This window comes from Pinus tabuliformis, chromosome 3_2 (assembly GCF_031772625.1).
Source record: "Pinus tabuliformis cultivar Carrire ecotype Pingquan chromosome 3_2, CPIR1, whole genome shotgun sequence".
Lineage (NCBI taxonomy): Eukaryota > Viridiplantae > Streptophyta > Pinopsida > Pinales > Pinaceae > Pinus > Pinus tabuliformis.
Window position 1 is genome coordinate 509,090,615 of NC_142302.1, and position 17,773 is coordinate 509,108,387.

Consider the following 17,773-nt stretch of genomic DNA (forward strand, 5'->3'; position numbering starts at 1 on the left):
AAAATACAAAAAAATAATTCATGGAATGATAGATAAGTCACCGTTATTCAATCTATTCATTAGAAGGCAAAGAAAATCCTCAAAACATGCTACTTGGAACAAGGAAATGCCAACGAAAAAGCAAGCGGAGATTTTCCAGCATGTGAAAGAAATCAAAACATTCTTCATAGTAGCATTTGCAACCCAAACTAAACATGACAATAAAAATTGAGGGAGACAAAATTCAACATTAGCAAGATGCCATAGGATTTGACTACATATTTATTGATAGGTTATTCATTGCTTTGTTGAATTATTTTTTGTAACATTCGAGGAAACTACAAAGGCTCTAGCTTTCCCTTACTTCAAGGAATCTTACATTAAAGAATGCATAGTCCGAAAAACAAAATGCAAATGAAGATATGAGGAGGATAGCAAAGAATAACTTGAAATTATAGCGTTGGAAACTAACATGTCCTTTATGGATGATTGGTTGCAATTTAAATGAAGATGGGAAAAATGGACGCATGGAAGAGTACTTGAGGATAATCAGGGAGGAGTGAGAGCATACTCCAAGTTGTTGAATGGGTATACAGTGCGCTTCAACGCCCTGTGTGAGGTGTTATAGCACTGAATTGAGGTATCGATTTTCCAACCTTATTATTCTTATGACAAAGTACAATTATTAAAAGAAGAACAAAGGTGTGATATCAAGACAATGAAGATCATAGTGACATTTTGCATATATATATATATATATATATATATATATATATATATATATATATATATATCTGTGTGTGTGTGTGTGTGTATTGCAATCTAGTGTATGGTCTAGCTCGGTTTATCATATGAGACAAGACATATGGATTGAATATTTGATCAAATAAATCACAATGGGAAATCAATTTGGATAGTTGAGTCAAAATATATGAATTCAAAAGTAGATATCTCTTCCTGTAATACTATTCCAACAACTATTTGCATTGGTTTACTTGATGGAATGCACTATAGAGAAACTTTTGCTTAGGAACATTCAAATTAGTTGACATTTCCCATACCTCTTAACGTTATTGATCCAGTTGTAGAAGATTTAATGTTTGGTGCCGAAAACCACATTAGTAGATATCATGGTTTCATTAAACCCACATCACATCATCATTCATCTAAACAATTTCAACCCTCTTCTCACATTTGAGGCCTTTGTCTTTTATCTTCTCATGTACCCTAATATCGATATTAGGTGAGTAGATGGAATCACATTAAGAACAAATGTGTGAGAACACCAAGAATGAAGTATGAGTAGCTAGTGCCCTGCTATTATTTATTGCCGGTACATAATAGGTCACTAGTACAAAATGACTAATTAGTTACTAAAAAAAATAGCTAAAATTTGCATATAAATGACCTTTTTTCAATCAGTTACCAATAGTATCTAATTTACAGTATCTTATAACATGACCAACTTTTAGTCATTTTTAGCTTAGTCATTAATTGGTTTCCTCAATTTTACCATCTAGTAGTATATTTAGTAATAAATTTGGCCATTAATTTTTCATTGGTTTAGTCATTAATTGTCGCAATTAATGACCAAATATACAACACTATATGAATCTTCGAGAAAACAATTTAATGACCAAAGAAATATGACCAAAATGTTGGTTTTGTTATAAGATACTGTAAATTAGCTACTAATAGTCATATATATGCAAATTTTAGTAATTATTTAAAACCAATTAATGACCAAAGAAATATGACTAAATTTTAGTCCTGTTATAAGGTACTGTAAATTAACTACTAATAGTCGTATATATGCAAAATTTAGTCATCATTTTAATAAAAAAATTATCATTTGCAATAGTCATTTATCTTTTTTTGGTATTTTCATATTCATTATATAAATGACTGAATTAGTAGTTTCTATTCCTTTCATTTAATTTCATTCATAATCATTATAAATAACTAATTTAGTCATATATTTATTTTATTCGTGTTCATCATTAATTAGTAGTTTTATATTGCTTTTATGTGTTTATTATTAATCAACATAAATTAATTAGTATGATTTTGCGACTAAATTTTAAAAAAATGTCATACAGTGTGCATGTTTATCTAATATGATAACACAAAGTTACATATGTTAATTACACATACTAAATAATATCAAGTGCAAATAAAAATAGTTTCAACCATATAAAATTTATTATATAAAATATCAAGCATGACAATATGAGTTTCCAACTTAATATCGGTTGGACTACAATTTACACCTGAAATATTGTTTCATCATTTCAAAACATTATCACTATGTTACCAAAGCATTTCAAGTGAATTCACCAACTCTGAAGGCTTGACCATCAGTCTCTATGAGTGTGTCTTATGCAAGATATTGGTTCTAAGGGTATCATTAAATAGATTCTCTTCTCTCTTTCATTTTTCATTTATCGCTCCACCTTTATTTTTCTCCTCTTTCTTCAATTGCTACTTCTTACCATAAATATTAAGTTCGTCTCCTGAAAATGAAAGGAGATACAATGTAGAGTATAAGACATGAAATACGATGAATACTTGAATATAAAATAAAGTAGACTATAAAAGATTTATACGACATATACCTCAACATTCGATAATGGCCACTATGCGGCTAGATGACCTGTATAAACAAAGAAAAAAAAAACATCACCATACAAAATTACACCTTAGGAACTTAGTATTTAACCTTCAAAAAAACCTTAGGCACAATGATACCAACCAAGTTACATGTTAAAAATATCATAAAATAGGTAACTTGTGAGAACAAATGGAAAAAAAATATCAGTGTAGAAAATATCCTTATTCTTGTTCTAAAAGAGTCATGTTCCTTAAATTTTAATATTCTTTTTCCCATAGTAAAAGTTCCTCGCTATTATGACCTTTGTTTTTAGGATCATGAAATTGATCCAACATGATATTGGATTGTGGAGACAAAATGATTCAACTTTCTAAGGTAAGTACCTCACTTGGTTGAATGAAGGTGCTAGCTGTGAGCAGTGTCATAATGTTAGGGAAGCAAAACACTAAGGCCTATGAAAATATATCATGACTTGTCCACTGAAAGAAAAAATTTCAATCCCACATTGGCCTTTGAGAGTACATTTTGTTGGATGGATATCACACTCTGAGATATGATTCTATAATACAATGAGAAGTGTACATATATTGTCACAATGCCGCTCATAGTTAGACCCTATAGTTGTGTCCTATAATATTAATCGTATTATACTATTTAATTATAAATTATGACTATCAGATAATTATTAGTTTGAATAATTAGTCTGAAATTGTGGTTTTAGTATTTATGTATACATGAAAATATTCAGGAAAAAAAAGGTACTTTCTATGACTAGTTAATTTTGAGTGATTCTAAATACACAAGAAATTATGGTGCCTTGTTGTTTCTCTAGTGGTTATCTTCTCGTTGTATCAATTTCTCCCATGTCCTCTACCACTTTTGGTGAATTCCTCTTTGATGATGTCCAATGCCAATGAAGTGGACATTTATCTTCTATGTTTTTCTGAGCCAAAGGGAAGCTCCACAAGTAACAACCAAAAAGTAGCCTCAAATATATTATTGGGTGCCAAAATGCAGTCATTATATGGCAAGCCAAGAAACACTACACGTTAATCATCTTCCCTTTAATATTGATTAATAATTTCTTTGCATGATCATGTAATACTAAAGTGTCAAGTAGGGACATTTAAAGTCAGACATCCATCAATATCACCTTTGAGAGTCCTTAGTAGTTAAAACTTCCTATTACACACACAGTAGATCACCAACTTCAACGATAGCAATATAAACACAATAAAAATGAAATTAAAAAAAATGCTATGAAGTCAAATGCCACTAATCTTGAGTCAAGAAAATACCAAGCCCTTCACATTAGAAAGGCATTCTTAGGCACTAAAATAGAAAATCCTTCCATTGCATCATTTTCACATTTTCTTTAATTTCTTTAATTGAGAACATAACTTTCAGAAGAAAAAAAATTCATTGAAAAAGGTCTCAAAATCCTAACAAATGCTCGAGCGATTGTTGTATCAATTAAATAGAAAGACAATCATTCAATATGCTTTTAAATTGCGAAATATATTGAAGAATATGAATCTTTCTCATCCCTTGCTCCTAATCAAATTGTAATCGTTGGTTCTAATCAAGTAATCAATTTCCCTCTAAGATACTTAAGAGATCTCTTTGGAGAAGGACTTCTAGAAGCATTGGGATAGCAGAAATGGAATTAAATAAGAGGAAAATGAAGCACTTTAGTGGGTGCTCCAAAATATTTGAATGCAACTGAAAATGATTTTACACTCCCTCCACACATTTTAAAACAAAAATCATTCAACCGCATCTCATTCATTTTCCACCTTTTTGTAATATGTAATTCTTTAAGCAAGAATAGAGAATTCATAAAAATTGTCATGAAAGAGGACCCTCCATAATCCTAATAAGTTGGGTTCTAACAAATAAACAATTTAATGTAGTGAATAGATCTTACATGGTAGATTTTAGTGATTAAAATGACAACTTTATTCTTAATCTCATTACAACAAAAATAAATTCAACCCTAACTAGTTGGGATCTAACAAATCAAGAATTCCATGTAGTAAAGTAAACTTACATGGTAGATCCCAATTATTTGAAATGACAAATTTATTCTTGATCTTATTACAACATAGATAAATTCAAGAGTACATACATATTTCCTTATTTGAGACAAAATTTGAACACATTCTGATATTTCATAAAAAGATAATGATAGAATTTACCTGTAGGAGATGAGAAAGCTATCTACATCTATCACCCGTCACTGGACAATAGTGTTATTGAGACACCATCTAATGGAATTATAATCATGTAGATAGATAATGTTATAGAGATACCTTGCAACACCTATTCAACACTACCTTCAAGCTTCAAAATGATCAATTGATTTACTTTAGTAGCAAATTATAGTGGGATTTCATTAAATACAACTCGGAAAAAGCCAATCATGATAGTTGTCATTGCCTTCTCTGGATCTATCCCCCTCTAGAAATAGAATAACTGATATTCCCTAATTTTTGAGGTACTTGCTTCATGTTCAACATGGGCTATTGGGTTCTTCATGTGGAAAAGGTTGCAAATATTAGATGTATAATGGAAACAAGCATGCAATTCAAGGTTACTCCTAATGTCTCTTGGGTGAATTATAAAACACCATGTACTTAAAACATGATATATGGTAGTAAGAAAAACCTACCCAAGATCCCACTTAGGAATTCAAAATGTTGGGAATAGGAGATGTCTTAAATAATATCGACTATTTGATTGCATAATCACACTAAAATAGACAAATCTTTAAAATGTTGAAAAGTGTGAAAAAAATGGAGTTGGAATATTATAGTTATGTCAGGGTAGATATAGCTATGTAAAATGTAACTTCTATCTAAAACACGTAAATGTAACTTCTATAGCTACATGAAATGTAACTTCTATATAACATTCTAAATATCCTTTTTCAATCATTTAAGAGACTAACATTTTTTATCTTCGATTAATAACTTAATACTCCACCAAAAATAACATTGAATTGGTTCTTCACCAACCAAGGGGAAATTTTAAAACAGTGTGAAAATGCTTACTCATTCCCCTGCCATATTTCTGATATTTTATTTATGTGCAGATTTAAGCTAGTGTAATGTAACTTCTACATATTTGACAATTTAAATGTAAAAAATTACCCAAATTGAAGTTATACAATTAACATATGCACAATAAGATACAATATGCATGAGTTATAAGTAATATGACATTTACATGTTATATCAAGACAAATTTTCTCATCTCATTAACTCTTATCTTATAGTTGGTGATGGATATAGCCTTTAAAATTATGAGCCATCCTTGTCATATCTTATATTTAATTATGGATATAGATTTTAAAATCATCAACCTTGTTTTTTATTTAATGTACGGTCAATTTAAATGGAAGTGCTCAAATTTTATTAAATATTATCTTGTACAACTTGAAATAAAATGATGTGGGGGTGGTGTTTCTAGTGATTTCCATACTTGTTTTAATTACATAAATTTAGCCTATTTAAAGTAAATAGTTGCACTCACCATCTTATCTTCAAGTTAGTAAATTCTCTTAAGGGCATCTTCATGACATTTTCCATCTCTGAAAATTATAAAATATTAGTAGTATCTTTCAGTAAATAGACAACGTTGGCATAGAATATTTTATTGTGTTTTTTACTTCGTGTCACAAATTTATTGATATTTTATGATTCTTGGTTTCGATTTCCATCCTAAGACTGGATTCATCATGCCTTCTAGGATTTTTAGTTGTGTGCACATCATATTGCTCACTTCTAATTGTATAAAAAACAAAGAGTATGCACAATGACATGTAGTTGTTGGCATTATGATGCATGTGTTGCACTTGATGGCAACCCACTCATAGAAGAACAACTCACTCATATATAACTAGATGAATATAGAGAAGAGATATTAGATGTGACAGAATACATGGGATGTAGGACAGCTCAAAGGAATCAGATGACGGTTCTCAGTATGACAAGTTAGCTTTGCCATCAAGGCCAAAGGGGGAGATTGTTGGCATTATGATGCAAGTGTTTTCCTTGATGGCAAGATGACAGATTATAGTGCAGCAGGTCAATAGCAAAGAATTGATGATTAGACTACAAAGAATGAAGAAAGATGAGTATATACGCAGGCTCACTATATACCAAGTCACGTACATAGGCAGGTTATAAGTAGGTTCATTATGTACCAAGTCACGTATATACGCAGGTTCGCTATATACCAAGTAGGGTATACACGCAGGTTATCTATATAAAAAGATGCGTATACACGTGGGATTGCTGATCAAAAGTCGCGTATGCGTATGCACGCACTTTCATACACAGAAAAGAATGTACAAGTGGGAAAGCTTATTTTTGGGTCTATGGTATTTAGACCTATGGTTTTGGTCCTTAGTATTACGTCCGAAGTGTTGAACCTAGGTATTGGGTCCCTAGTATTGGTTCTCAATGTTTTTGGACCATGGTATTGAGTAAGGCCTAAGACTATAAAAGGAGAAGAAGGTCATTAGGCAAATGGATTTAGAAAGTCTTGAATGTCTGATGAAGTATGAGATCAGTATGCAGGTTATGGGTTGATGATGCATTTCTTGATCTGAGCTAAGGAGGAATCTCATTGGTTGATGGAGAACAAGATCTAAGGATAGATCGGGATCAAATGGTTTGAAATGAACTATCTCTATATGGTTGATTATGTTTATTCTAGATCTGCATACTGACGCATGTAATGTTCTAAACTGAGTATAATTTAAAGTTTGAAATAGCTGCAAGTCATGATTGAATATTTATAGATCTGTACGCAGGTTGGCTTTGGTGAAAGCGCGTATATACACGGGTTTGATTCATCGTAGTAGCGTATACAATATGAAGTATGATATTTGAAGTTGCAGCTTGTTCTGATTGTCATTACAGAGTTCTATTGTCTGCTCTATGTTCTGGTGACTGTGTTGTTGATAAGGTTTTCAGTGTTTCAGTGATTCAGAGATTGATGATTGATTTTGTGCTTCAATGATATTGATAGGTCCAGTATGAAAATTGGATGAAACGTGGTGTTTCAGATTATAGTGTTATGCTTCAGGAGTATCCAGTCTGAAAATGTCTGAAATGTGGTCCTGGAGGTTGAAAGGAGATTGTAGGTTAGTGCCTACGTACTAGTACATCAGCTAGTATAAGAGCAAAGCGGGTGGTAGCTCCCTTCGAGTAGCAGCTGGAAAACAAGTAAAGGTTGGAGCATTTCTGTAGGCCGGCACCTACGTACTAGTAAATGGATCGACTAGTACAAGAGCTAAGGGGGTTGTAGCTCCCTTTCAGGAGAGTCTGGAGAATGAGAGAAGGTTGTAGCCTTCTGCAGGTAGGAGCCTGTGTACTTGTATAAGATTGCACTAGTACAAAAATATTGTAAAATGAAGTTTCTTATTAAAAGAAGATAGAGACGACTTGCAGCAGGTGGTTTTCACCCAGATTGGGTTTCCACCTTATATCATGGTGTTCATGTGTGCTTCTTGTGTGTGATGATCTGTTCTGTTTTATTGCACCTGCTTACTATTCATATGGTTAATTAAGTTCTCATGCACTAACTAAAGATCAACTTTTAATGGATTAACTAAATCATAAGTATTCTGGATATACACTAGTTGCTTTAGACGCAGTTGCGTATACACGCAGGTTCTATTAACTGAAGTAGCATATATGTATCTAAGTATGGAAATAAAAAGTTTTATTGATTTAATAATACTGATTCACCCCCCCTCTCAATATTATTTCCAACAGTAGTGACATGTGGGTGTCTGTTTTACTCAGTGATATGCTTGATTTTTTAACCCAGTCCAATCCTACCACAATGAAATTAAGAGAGACAAGGACACTAGAAGGACTATCAATAAATGAAATTAGAGACTCTAGAATTCCACTCAATTGTACCTAAATGTAACGGTAAGTATTTGTAGATTCCTGGTCATCAATGAGCATTAAATCACACTATGAACAATTCCTTGCATTATGAGAATTTGGTTGCAGCTGCTCTAATCCTCTATAGTAGTTCCTTTACTTGCCTATAGATATAATTTTAGAAATAATCCTACTCCTACAATTCTTCCCTATATGGATCATCTTTGTCCCCCCCTATTGATAGTTATTTTTTAAGGAAATAGAATAGAACTCTCCAATTGCATCATCACCTTTCAAAAAAATGCTTGAGTATTTCCAAGTGATTATTGAACCAATCTCTACTCAGTTCCACAAAATACTTGATTTGTCTCCATCACACAAACCTCTTTTCGTAATAAAATTATAAATCCCACGTCTGCATTCCTTGTCCCTGACATATGAATTCCTTACAGTGGAATACTTTATCGTTTCTCCCTCAGTGAAATATAGATACACTACTCTGGCATGGAGATTAATTATGTCGTAAAAAGGTCTAGTGCATCCTTCAATATATGTCACGAAACTCCTCTCACCTCACAAAACTCTTCTCATTTACAACAATAAGGTTCCTCTCAAACTGTTTGGTCTCCATCTCATTCATCTTGAAGTAAGTGGATGTTTCATTAGGTGACAAAGTGTGCTTGGGGTTTTAATAGAAGGAGCTATAACTAAAAAAAGAATACAATGAAGCATAGTAGTTATCAACAAGAGGAACAACCCTGCCAAGATACTTCCTAACTAGATAAAGGTACTCCCGAATTACCTCTTATAACGAACAAAATATAACCGCAACTACTTATAGAGTCCACATATGCATGGTAGCAATGAAAGCATTGTCAAAAACAAAATCTACAACAACGTTGGTCAATCTCTTCTTCTAGTCAAGGGCATGCCCAACTTTTAAAAAGTATGAAGCAGGTTAGGATCCACCTCATCTAGGCTCCTCTTCTTCTTCTACTCTCTCTGTTTAGGTTCAAAATAATAGCAAAGGTCTTGGAAATTGAGTGGGAAAAAGTTATCAAACCATTTGGGTTCTTCCATTTTTAATTGTTGTCTATAAGCATTGAATCTAAATTGAAAAATTCATTTAGGTTGCTTCTTTTTCGCTCAAATTAACCTAAGCTTCGAAGAGTTGTAAGGTTTAATGGATCTAAATATATTCTACTTAAAATATAGTAACATGGTTTAAAATTGTAGGCATTGAGATCAAAATCTAAGGAGGAAACATAAACTATTTTATGTTCATGATTAAAAGAAATTTTAATCTCATGTAACAAAGTTTGAGGAAGGTCTAGCATTTGCATCCTATGAGAAAATTTTCTTGCATCACTTGAGCGCTTTGAATTTAGGCATGGTATATTCCATTACACAAACAATCAAACACTAAAAAAAAGGTTTCAAAGAAAAAATAAATTTCATGCATTCTGACCCTAGAAAAGTTAGGGAGGAGTGAACTCCTCTGTATAATAAGGACATGCAAAATCCTTACTTTCCCATTGAATTTTGATGAATTGTTGGCCGCAATCCAGATCTAAATTATCATAATCATTAAACCCTTTGTACAATAAGGACATGCAAAATGTTTACTTGTGCATTTTCCTTTGATGAATTGTTGGCCACAATCCAGATCTGCATTATCACAATCGTTAAACCCTCAACTCTAGATACATTTATGCTTTGATCATATAAACCCTCAAAATCATTTACCCATAAGAACAAGGATCAGATTTAGTAAAAAGGAAGAACTCTACAGAGTCCAAATTCATACCCATGTACAAATTACCACAATCTCCATGCCCAATGACCTTGCCCTTCCTCCATCTAATTGTTGATGCTCCCCTAATGTGTTTCCCTTGCAAACTACATCTGGGGTTCGAATCTCATGAAATCCATAGATCACATTGGTCATCCTCCTTCTTCTTGAATTTCCACACAGATATAGACAAGGCAAAGAAAATGCAGTGCTACAATGTGATGTTGTAATCTGTGAATATTTTATTTGAACCCAGTTCTAAGCTGGAAATGAAAAAGAAAATAAATATTTATAATGGAAAAAATAAAAGAAATATTTATAATATGAAATAAAATATATAAATTTCAATTGGGTTAAATGATTTATTTTTAATAAGAATTTTCTATTTTTGCGTAAGACATTAAATTAAAAATAAGAAGAAGAAGTTAAAAGTGATATTGGGATGAGTGTAAACATTTAAATATGACCTCAATTAATAATAAAAATGTTAGGTCCGTATACTACTAGTCTAACCCATTATTGTTATTAGTACAACCTCCTTATTATATTGTTGTGTCCATGTACTCCCCATATTGTTATTATTGTGCCCCATAGAAACCCACTATTGTTAGTATTGTGCCCTTACATTATTATTGTTATGTCAGCTCTGATTATATTATGACCGCTTAGACTCCTATATATAGAAAGGAGGTCTTCTCATTTGTATCATCTAATAATTTTTCAACTGTGTAATGTAAAGGAGGTTGCCCCCTCGAAGAGGCTTATTTCTAAGGTGTTGATCTATATTTTCTATCTTTTTGTGAGATGGTTTCATAACATTTGGTATTAGAGCTTTGGATTCTAGGGTTTCACTGCTCCAAATAGGTCATTGTGGAATTTTTGCTATAGCTTGTTTTCTGTGACATTTCATAAGCGAAAAAAAACCCATTTGAGTTGAAATCGTGCTAAACCTTGGGTCCAAATTTCAAAGCTTGTCTCGCTATATTTTCGGAGATATGATCTAAGGAAGTTAGGGTTTTTGCAAGCTCCAGAATTTCAACTAAAACAGGTCATCGTGGGATTTTCACTATAACTGTTCCGCTACAAAGTTTCAGATGCTAAAACAAAAACCCATTTGAGAAGAAATTGGTCTAAACCTCGGTTTTGAATTTCAGATCCTATCTTGCTATAGTCTTGAAGATATTGTCTGAGGAAGTTAGGGTTTTCGCAGACCCCCGAATTACATTCCAAACAAGTCACCTTCGGAAAATCATCATAGCTGTCTCTTTGAGCATCAGATTGAAATTTCATAAGAAGTTACAGAAAGATGACAAACTTTAGTTTCTTATGTATATTTTGTAGATCCAAAGGTCAAAACAGTGACACGTAGAACTTCATACAAGTTTTCTCTTCACAAAAGGTATATGATCAGGTCATCATGGGAGATTGGGAATAAATCTTTCATAGAGAATCCAGTTGTGATTAGACTTGTGGTGTTAGAAAGAGGACACAGAGGGATATTATAGATCATGATTTCATAACTAGAAGATCTGAAATTACAGAGTTACAATAGTTTCAATATCGAGCTCCTAAAATCAAGAAAGAGCAATATGAGGAAGTTTGACGGCAAGGATCCAGTAAATTGGATACTACAGTTGGAACAATATTTTGATCAAGATGAGGTTCAACTATTACAAAAGGTACATATTACATCTTTATATCTAGAAGCAATTCAATTTTTATGGTATAAAGGGCTTTGTTCTCATAAAGCACTTGTCACTTGGTCAATTTTCACGGACGAAATGGTAGCACATTATGAGGATACAAAGAGTAATGTTACCTTCTTTAGCCAATTGATAAATCTCAAACAAAAGGGTTCAATGGAAGATAACATTAAGGACTTTCAAAAATTGAATATCAAGGTAAATGATATTCCAGAGAAGCAAAGGGTTGATGTCTTCATAGGGACTTTAAAGGATAGCATTCAAGATGAGGTTTGTCTTTGGGAACTTGATTCATTAGAGAAGGCATTCAAGTGGGCGAGAAAAATTGAAAGCGAAATTATGGAAACAAGGAATCCGACCACTCATGACTGTAATTATGGAAGTGTTTTTCTCCTAGACTTCCACAACCTACAAGGTTTACATGACAACAATTCGAAGAAAAAAGAGAAAAAGGGCTTTGTTACAATTGTGATAGAAAATACATTAAAGTTCATAAGTGTGCTGAGAAGAAATTATTTTACATAAATTATGAAGAGGAGGAAGAAAACGATCAAGAAACATCAAAAGAAGAGGATATACACCAGGAACCTATTAGCCTCCTGTTGCAACAGGTGTTCATATTTCATGATTGACAGTTGAAAGTGCCAAATATGTCATACTTTGCATGCTGTAAAGCTCCATATTTCCAAAAGAGGCCAAAGAAAAGGCCATGAAAGTGTGCTAGTGTAAATTCCACTGCTGTATTCCAATTTTGAGGAGTTATTCCTTTTTGAAGAATTTTCTGTTAAGGGAAGGCCAAACAGCTTAATCTTGGCTTCCCTAGGTTGCAATTTCTTGTTCTAGAATGTACAGAATGAAAATCTGTCTAAACAGTTTAATCTTGGCAGATTTGTAGGTAGGTAGAGAAACAAGGGTGCTCAATAGCTTAATCTGAGCCCCTGGATGATATAAGGGTACATTTAGATAGGAGGGCAGTCAAAAGAAAAAAGGATAATCAGGGTTTGCAATTCCAAGTGCACCCATGCAAAAAGAAGAAAAAATGATAGGTAAGTAGGCTGGGTAAGTATTTTTGTGGTTGCAGAATCAAGCTACGTGATCCATTTCATGTTTTCAAGTGTTATATCTATTTCATATCACAGGTACAAGGCAATTTCCCTTTGGAGGAGCTCAAGCGAGGCATGTCTAATTCCCCTTTCTTCTAAAGAATCTCCAAATCACTCACTAACATCCCCTTGAGGACCTTGGGATCTGCCCAACCAGTCCTGTTATCACTTCATTTTTGTAAAATACCAAGTCAAGTTTTGGCTTTCTCAAATGAAAAGAAGCCACATTTCTTGTGTAAAATCATTCCTCCATATCCCATTTAAGTCTCATGTCTAAGTTTCAGATCATAAACTTGGCATCATTCCCCTTACATTTCCATTTCACAAACTCATATTAACTCCTAACTCTACTATCTAGCTCCCTAGATCATCTCCTTATCCCCTATTACACAAAAAACTATATAAAAAACCCCAAAAATATTACATATCCCCCCTATAGCACTATAGCTATGCACATACAGTTCTGGGATATAATAGTCCACCTGGGACTATTATGAACCCATCCGTGTCATAACTCTGGGATTGGTCTAAACCTCTGGTTAGACCAATAACCTATATACACCCCTTTACCCTTAAAAGAACCTTATAACTCTACCTCCGCAGTCATTTCCCCAATGTCTAATGTTTAATAGTTTGGTTAAACATTAAATTAACCCGCAGAACCCACATTTTCTAAAGTTTTGAACCCCCCGCGGCATAATATTATTTTTATATTCGCGCGGGCCCCGCTCCAAAGTTGCACGCCACCCCAATCAACCCACTAGTCATCCAATGCCCAGCGTATCAGATCCAACGGTGGGCGGGTGTTCTCATATGCCGATCCGCCGGAGGTTAACGTCCGGGGGATGGGCGGTTTCCCCGTCGTACCCCCGCCACGTGTCAGCCTCCCGGTGTGTTCGGAGGCCCCTCCCCCAATACTGCCTGTGCCGAAAGGTGGTGCGGGAGAAAACGGGATACCACCTTCTTCCCTCCTACATCAGCACCACGTCATCATGACGTCATCATCCTGCGTCGGTGTGCTGCAACCATGTCCTTGCCACGTCATTGCCACATCGCTGCCATCGTGCTACCAAATCATCACCCCTACTGTACCGCCACGTCACCTGGCTGTACTACTGACGTCACCCTACTGACTTCACCCTGCCACGTCACCGCCATACTGGGACCCACCGCTGACATCATGCTGATGTCATCATCAAAAAGAGCGCGAAGCGAGAAATCTACAGCAACGGATGCCCGGAATGAAAAACTGAGGTCTTTTTTGATGTGCGATTAGCCCCTCATGGCTCGGCTACCAGCAGGCCCAAAATTCGCAAAATTCACATGAATTTCTTCGCAGAGGTTTGGAAAAGGGGCGAAGACAGTTCTAAAGGCAAACAGAGGGCCGAGCAGCAGCCATAAAATGTCGATGGGACGGTTTAAAGCAGTCAGAAGACAACAAGGAGCCCAGGTTTAGTGAAAGTGTATCAGAGGAAGTGGTGAAGACTATCAGTTAGCATTTTTGGTGGAAATCCGTATTTCCAAAGCAGGCAGACATTGAAGGCCCCCAAGCAAAGTCAAAGAAAGCGGTGAAGCTATTTCAAAACTCTCAAATCACAGTTAATGCACCTCAAAACTACTCAAGGGTAGGGGATCAAAACCCAAAGCACAGTTATGACTAAATGATCAGCACAGAGCCATAAAGACAACACATTAACTCTTTTTGATACAACTGAAAACTCTCAAATCATAGTTAATGCACCTCAAAACTACTCAAGGGTAGGGGATCAAAACCCAAAGCACAGTTATGACTAAATGATCAGCACAGAGCCATAAAGACAACACATTAACTCTTTTTGATACAGCTGCCCCTAGCGCAACTCAAAGATATTTTCTTGCATTTATTTCAGGCATATGTTAGGTTAAAGACACTTATTACAATAGATCTGTCTGAGATTTGATTCTTGTAGATATTTTTCTTATAAAACCACCCTAATTCACTGTTTAAAGGGTTGGTTGGTTGATTTGCTCCAAGAGAGACTCGCTCTGTATACTTGATGTTTTCATTAATCAAAGACTAATAAAAAGCTTGGAGGATGGACTGTCTGCTGTGTTATTAATGTTTTAAAGAATGATTATGGAATTCTTGTGCTGCAACACAACTCAATAAGTGATTTCTACCTCTGTTTTCCGTTGATATATGCTCATATCATACATATCTCGCCAATCTAAATAGCATATTAAAAGATTAGCTTAGAAATTTCTTGATTGCACTCTATGCTCAATTTCTGTTGTTTCTTTATGTTTTCCTCTGAACTGGTAATAAATATGAATTCCCTTTGGCTCATATTTCTCCTAATTCACCCATGTTTGATAGTTATCTAGGGATTCTTTACTGCTCCTAGATAGAGCTCATTCATCTTCTCTCTGTTAAGCTAAAAGAGAGATTCTTAATTGCCTCTCATTCCTTAGCCTTCAATCCATCTCCATTTAGCTTGAAAGTTGTTTCATGTGCATCTATCTTGCTCCATATTCCTCTTGTGACCAAGAAAATGCACCAGCAGTCCTACTCCATGACTCCACGCCCAATGGTTTGAACTTATCATACTATGCATTTCCTCTCTACTTGAAAGTTTCATCCTTCCCACCAAAACTCAAACAAAACCCCTTGAACTCAATAACTAGCCTAAAATCATCATCAACAAAGCTAAATTATAAAGAGAGAGCCCTCTCTGATTGCAAGTGGGCTAGAACCTGTAGTCCAAAGATTGGTTTGTGGTTACCTCGGCCGTATTCCCTTGGGAGTCAAAGGGAACAACCTGAGTGATAACATAATGGTGACTCCGCTGGGGAACCAATGAAATTTTCTAATTGCTGTATATTCCTTAAAACTACAGATGAAGCCTGTATGTCAGCCAGGGAGCCTTTGAAACTGTTCTTGCTTTGCATTTACAGGAGTAAATAAAAGCTGCTTCAGTCAATCTTCATGCTAGTTTAAAGCTGTAGATAGCTATTCCAAAATTTGATCAGTTCCTTGCTAATTCTAAAAACATTCACAGAAAATACCAAAATAAGTTCAAAATCTAGCTCCCAAAAGGAACTCACGTTATACAAGGTCAAATCCAGACCCAAACCCCCCAGCTGCTTTTGAAAATCTGAATTTAATCCCAAGGAACCTCAGGAAGCTAGAGCGAAGAGAAGATTTTGTTGATTCTAGCCCTGAAACAGTTCAGCCAAGCTGTGTTCCGACCCCTGTCAAAGTTTTATTTCGTTCGACCCCTACTTCCCCTTGCTCAGCATCCACCTCTCAAAGCACTCCTTCCACACCTCCATTCATTGCACACACTACCATTACCACCACTATTGTTACAGCTGTTCCGGTTGTTCCTATTGTTCCACATATCCCTATAAACATGGCCAATAGATATGCACCCCTGCAATTACCTGCAAATCCTGGGGCTATGCCTCAGGATTATCAAACTAAAATCACATATTTTGATGGAACTGGTTCTTGCACAACCCTCCAACATACCAAGAAGAAGCAAGAATATTTTGAGAACTACGAGATAGATGATGATAGCGTGAGAATGAAGATTTTTGTCCAAAGTTTGACAGGTGATGTCAGGACTTGGTTTAGAGCACTCACAGCCAATTCCATAGCAGACCCAGAAGCCTTATACTAGTCATTTATCAATAGATGGGAGAAAAAGAAAGACCCCTTGCATATATTATCTGAATATGACACCATCAAAAGAGGCCCTCAAGAGTCTGTCTTGGACTATTGTGCAAGATTCAATAATGTTTATAATGCAATACCATAGAACTTAAGACCTCCACCTGATCTTGCTTTGTATAAATTCCCTGATGGTTTTGATACTGACATGGCTTATCAGTTAAGGGAAAGAGCCCCTCAAACCCTTGCAGACATGCAAAATGTTGCTGTTAGCGTAGAGGCAAATCTAATTGCCAAAAGAAACAGAGCTAGAACTGAGAGAAGAACCACCTTTAAGGAAGAACCCTCAGCCTTAGACCAAAAGCTGGATGCTATTATCACTGGCATGCACAGGCTGGGAGATAGAGTGGAAAGCATTGAGAGGAAATCATCATGGGAAGGACAACAACCTAATACCATAAGGAACCAAAATTTCTGGAAAAATCAGAACACAAATGCTGGTAGGTCTAGCCCAGACCATGATGTAAGGCCTACTTTTCATGAAAATTATGCTGAAGCATCTACATCTAGTGAGCCCACAGAGGACACTCACATGAACTTAATGGATTTGAAGGCTGAGAAACAAATTTTCCTAACCTAAGCAGACCAAGATGAGCATGACTTTAATCAATTTCAAACTAAGTCCGGTGAGCCTTTTGACTTTAAACAGGGTTATGATTCAGCTGTTTATGAGGTCCAAAAATAGTATAAGCTGAGGACAAGAACCATAGATGTGCCCAAAAAGGTTAAACCAAGTGATACCAAACAGCCTAAGAAGATCAAAGAAAAGGCTGCCCTGATAGAAACTGCTGATGAAACAATTTCAAATCCAAAGGATGTCACCGTAGAGGATGTCACAGACATGTAGCCCTCTAACAATCCACCTCTGCCACCTTCTTCCTCAAAAGAAGATCTGAACAACTATCCTAAAAAACTTTCCAGTCAGAAATAGTGCAAGAAATCAACGAAGAACAAGAAAAAATTGCGGAAA